Source organism: Notolepis coatsorum (genome assembly GCF_963971535.1).
Source record: "Notolepis coatsorum genome assembly, chromosome: 2".
NCBI lineage: Eukaryota > Metazoa > Chordata > Actinopteri > Aulopiformes > Paralepididae > Notolepis > Notolepis coatsorum.
Window position 1 is genome coordinate 173,188,526 of NC_140166.1, and position 6,010 is coordinate 173,194,535.

Below are 6,010 nucleotides of genomic sequence, written 5' to 3' on the forward strand. Positions count from 1 at the left end.
TGATAACGTAAAGACCTTGATACAGTTCCACCACAGTGACGGTTCCAATCATCTGTAAGAGCTCTAGAGACCAATGTCAATCATTACTAATGTAGTATTACCAGTCATTACTAACATCATTACTAATGTAGTATTACCAGTCATTACTAACATCGTTACCGATGGTGATTAGCATTGACCTTTTCCTGTAGGCCTATGAGAAAAGCGGGAACAAACCTATGACAGAAAAATAACCCTACATCCATTACAGAGCAGAGAGATACGGATCTTTATGTTGGTTTGGCTGCTTTACTTCAGGGGTTCTCAAACTCTTTTATACCACGACCCCATTTTATTTAGGATTTCTTTTGGCGACCCCACACTTAATGTATTGCGTAATTTCAACATGGAACTAAGGAATATCAAAATAAAAGCACATGTTGAACTTGATCATGCATATTTATTAGAAAATGTTATTACAGCACTGTTATCATACACATTTATAAAACGAGGCATATTTAGCCAAAATATGTTGCCAGAACATATTAAAAAAAAGAAAATGGATATTTTAATAAAAAAAAAAAAAAAGTACTTGCCAATGCACAACCCCACTGTCACCTACCCACAACCCCAATTTGGGTCGTGACCCGTAGTTTGAGAACCGCTGCTTTACTTTTCCCAGTCTGTACATCTCTGTTGTTTAATCAGTACACCCAGACATTTAGACTACTTGATTTCCCCCAGGAGTGAGGCTGCTCCAGCGCTCGGTGGGATGACGACATCCCATCATGCTACATGGACCAACCCTAGATCAGCACACCTGGCCTCACAGGTAAGACGGGGTCTGGGAGACCTTATGGTGCGCTTATTGCTGTTTGTGTGTCCATGTGCACGTACACACACACGCACACACACACACGCACACACACCATCTGTATTAGTTGTCAGACATGAAGCGAAGCAGCTGTTCTTTTCCCCAAGTGAGAGCAGTGAGAGTGGGCAGAGGCTCCCTAAAATAAACAGGCTGTCTCTGTTGGCCCGGGGCTGAGTCAGGGTCACTCACCATGGGGCTTACTTACCCAGGCTCTCCCTGCTCACTTATACTGCGGATATCTCTGCTAGGCCTCGCCTCTCACCCCATTCACTTGTTGAGGACAAACCCTTTATGTTTTTTAAACTGTTATTAAACGTTAATTGCACCCAGTTTTTCGAAGGTTTGTTTTGTCTCAAGGAGTCGGCGTGTGCTTTAGAATAGATAAACTAAAACTTGCTTAAAAAAAGAAAAAGTTAATTTTTATGTTGTTTGGTATGGAGGGTCAATGATTGCTATTCACACTACAGTACAGATCACTACATATGTCAAATACTTACCATGGGGATCAATACAGGAATATCATATATTGTCTTATGTACATTGAACTTCACATGTTCTTCTAATTCTGGTTCATGCTATGTTTATTGCATCTCGCTTTATTCTGGTTCCTGTCTCTCTTCCATCATTAAATACAAACACTTGAGGAGTGTTGATTGGCTACGAGTCCCAACTACACCATTTTAAGCACAACTTTAAATTAGAAACTGTATTTGAATATGTCTTTTGCACCAGCTCTGATCGCCATCACACAGGAGCACCATAGATAACATAGTATTTAAAATGGAAGTCTTTTTCAGAATGGATTTTCTATGATCTAAGGGTGCATGAGAAACTTATTTCCCAGAGCCCAGTGCTGGCTAATCTCCTGTTTGTCTCATGCCGAGCTCAGTCTACACTGGCCCTCCACTCGACCGTGGCTAATGAAACATGCCATCTACTGTACTAACTGGCTCCATGTTCCGAGTTGAGAGAAACACCTACTCAGGGCTGGTCGGCTGGCTGGCTGGCTGGCTGGCTGACTGCCTGGCTGGCTGGTTGGTTGGCTGGCTGACTGGCTGGTTGGCTGACTGCCTGGCTGGTTGATTGGCTGGCTGACTGGCTGGCTGGTTGGTTGGCTGGCTGACTGGCTGGTTGGCTGACTGCCTGGCTGGTTGGTTGGCTGGCTGACTGGTTGGTTGGCTGGCTTGTTGGTTGGTTGGCTGACTGGTTGACTCACTGGTTGGCTGGCTAGCTGGTTGGTTGACTCGCTGGTTGGCTGGCTAGCTGGTTGGCTAGCTGGTTGGTTGGTTGGTTGGCTGGCTAGCTGGTTGGTTGGTTGGTTGACTCGCTGGGTGGTTGGCTAGCTGGTTGGTTGGCTAGCTGGTTGGTTGGTTGCCTGGCTAGCTGGTTGGTTGGCTAGCTGGTTGGTTGGCTAGCTGGTTGGTTGGCTAGCTGGTTGGTTGGTTGCCTGGCTAACTGGTTGGTTGGCTAGCTGGTTGGTTGGCTAGCTGGTTGGTTGGCTAGCTGGTTGGTTGGCTAGCTGGTTGGTTGGTTTCTTTATTTTTCAGATGTTTCCTCTGTGTTTACATTTTGGAATTCTAGAACTCCATGGGTTCATTAGAATGTTCAGTTCTCTGACTCTAATCACGCTGGTGTGATCAAATACCTGAAAGGGTCAAGAGACACGTATTTGTTTTGGGTCGAAGTTGATGGTTTTAAGTTAATTGAAGTAAACAAGATCTAGTGTTTTTTCTTAGAGTGGATGTCCTATTGTTTAATTTGACTTATAACCAAAAGCTGTTGTTTTCAGAGTCAGACTAGAAGATAGATACCAATGTCCTCTATACATCTATACGCACACCTTCATTATATGCTGGCTAACTATGTCTTCCAGCAGTGATTACAGTTCGGAGACCTTACCAGTTTCGTGGTTCCCCAGTTAAACTCTTAATTACAGCCAATCGGAATAGTATTTTGACAGCGTCGTGTTCAACCGTCATTCAAATAGGCCGGATTGAGGGGGAGGATGGAATGGTAATCTGCATTCAAGGTTCCCACACACCCCCTTTCATTCCTGCACCACAGGGCCCGCAAATTCCCTCTGGGTGGAAGAAGGCTTCTGCAAGCGTGTGGCCGGTCATCAGCCGGCGGCCCCGGGGACAGTTGTGTGGCGTGCCGTGGCGCTTGGCTCCGTGCCCCGAGACAGCAGTTGCCATAAACAAACAGTGGTGAAAGCCACTGGGCTCGGTCCCCAGCTCTGAGACAGTGCAGAGGGCCCACTGGCCTGGGCCCAGCTTCCCCCGTTACATTCAGAATGGATGGCGGCCTGCCTCTCTGCAGAGTTCAAGCTGCTAAAGAAAAGGCTATTGAACAAAGTAGAGAATAGGTTGAATGGGAACGATAGAGCAGCCGGTTGTGTTCTCCTTCAGACCCACATCATGTTTATTCCCCCATTTGTCTACACTACTTGGTTTTGGTTGAGTTTTCTTTCCTTTATTCAGAAACACAGCAGGGTGACATTTGTGCTGAGGACCGCCTGAGTCAAGGCTGAATGCCAGTAAGTGAAAGCGACCGTTGGTCTAGCCATAGATGAGTTTATTCTTTGTGTACTCTTACACACTGGATGCGTGTATCCTCACTGCCCCCACCCCCACACACACACACACACACAGCCTTTTGTAGTAGTAGTAGTAGTAGTAGTAGTAGTAGTAGTAGTAGTAGTAGTAGTAGTAGTAGTAGTAGTAGTAGTAGTAGTAGAAAGACGAAAGTCTTTCTCTGGTCTGCATCCCCTTAACAATTGTGTGTATTGAGCTGTACTGTATTGCAGGGGTTCCCAAACTTTTCAGGCCGGGGCCCAGAAAATAAGGCGTCAGAGAGCCGCGGCCCAATGCACATCGTCTGGCTTTTTTTTTTTTTTTTTTTGTCAGGTGACCGATTTTTTAAGCCAAATATCACTTCAATCCTATTAAGTTAGTTCAAGTTAGTTATTCATTTATATGTGCTATTTATGAGAGGGCTAACTTGTTGCAAAATAATAATGATAATAATAATAGCCTCATTAAAATACTATTGTTGCTTCGGTTGTTTTCAGCGTTTTATGTGCATAATCTGTTATTTAGTTTGAAATGTTCGTTGAAATAAGTAGATTTTTTGTTTATTTATTAAGTTAATATAAAACCATATAGTCACATTTTAGAATACAATAGAATAGAATTTTAGAATACAACTAGAAACACTGTCCTGGCCTGCTTCTAAGTTCAGTGGCCTGACAAAAATTTTTTAAATAAAAAAATAAAAAATTATAAAAATAAAAAATTAAAAAAATGTTTTTATTTTATTTTTTAAATCATCTCGCGGCCCATCCGTGGCTGCTCGCGGCCCACCTTTGGGTCGCGACCCCAACTTTGGGAACCACTGCTGTATTGTACCCATTCTGCAATCTGTTAATAAAGTTTTCAATCAATCAATCAATCAATAGTAGTAGTAGTAGTAGTGGTGGTGGTGGTGGTAGTAGTAGTAGTAATAGTAGTGGTAGTAGTAGTACTAATAGTAGTAGTGGTAGTAGTAGTAATAGTAGTAGTAGTGGTAGTAGTTGTAGTAGTAGTAGTAGTAGTAGTAGTAGTAGTAGTAGTAGTAGTAGTAGTGGTAGTAGTAGTAGTAGTAGTAGTAGTAGTAGTAGTAGTAGTAGTAGTAGTAGTAGTAGTAGTAGTAGTAGTAGTAGTGGTAGTAGTAGTAATAGTAGTAATAGTAGTAATAGTAGTGGTAGTAGTAGTAGTAGTGGTAGTAGTAGTAGTAGTAGTAGTAGTAGTAGTAGTAGTAGTAGTAGTAGTAGTAGTAGTAGTAGTAGTAGTAGTAGTAGTAGTAGTAGTAGTAGTAGTAGTGGTAGTAGTAGTAATAGTAGTAGTAGTAATAGTAGTAGTATTAGTAGTAATAGTAATAGTAATAGTAGTAGTAGTAGTAGTAGTAGTAGTAGTAGTAGTAGTAGTAGTAGTAGTAGTAGTAGTAGTAGTAGTAGTAGTAATAGTAGTAGTAGTGGTAGTAGTAGTTTTATTCAGTCATCACACACAATACAATATGCACAATCATTCCAGACTGTGAATATTGTCTTGCAATTATTCCTATTCACAGTAGATTAGCTGCACAGTCTGCACAATCCAACCAGTGTTTAGGCCAAGTTCAGGTTAAAAATACACATGAATATGGAAAGAAATGGATATCTCGCAGACTGGATTACAGCTCCCAATACTTTATTGACTAAAAAGCAACGACAGACCCTGTTGGGTTGGAACGTTGCTTTTTTAGTATTGGGAGCTGTAATCTAGTGTGCGAGATATCCATTTCCTTGCATATTTGGTATTCACCCACACACCACCCTCACAGAAATCCACTGTTATTATGTCACCCACTCAAGAAAAACAAACGCGAGATGTGGGAGAGAGGGAGCTTGACGACTTCAAATAGTGTGTGTTGGGGCTCGAATCGGGATCTATGTATGTTTGCTAAATGTCTAAACATTTTTAGAAGACACATCACTGTAGGGTCACTAGGGTGTGAGGCAGTTTGGCTTAAAAAATATAAGCCTGAAAATTGCATAATGAATTCTCATTAAAATAATGTTCTGTGCATCCTGCAGATTAATCCAACCCCCATTATTCCAGACGCAATAACAGATTTACACAGCGGTAAATGAAGGGAATATATTTAATCCCAGCTTCATACAACATGACACACACACACGAGACAGTACAGTATATATGCTTTATTCACTAAAATAAAGGATACACTTGGGTAAATTATGGATTTTGATGGAAAAGGAAAAGAATGCTGAAAGCATGTGGGATGAATGTCCTTGGCATTATGTAAGTCCACTCACCCGCATGGGGAGCGAGGTAACCGGCAGAGTTCTGAACCATAATCATCTCCCGGTGACTTTTATCACGTTGGAAGCGCTCACTTTCCAGGATGACAACATCCACCCCTCTCATCCGCAGGGGCATTGAGTGCTCACAGTGTCTCATAGATGCAAAGCTTTCTCCCATAAGCGACCACAAGGGCCGGCTGCCCTTGGGGGGAAGGACGACGGGATGGGTTAAGCGCAGAGCTCAATCTCATCGGCGACCCTGAGAAAGACAATGCATGTGTGTGTGTGTATTCCTGTGTGTGTGTGCTGCCCATTGC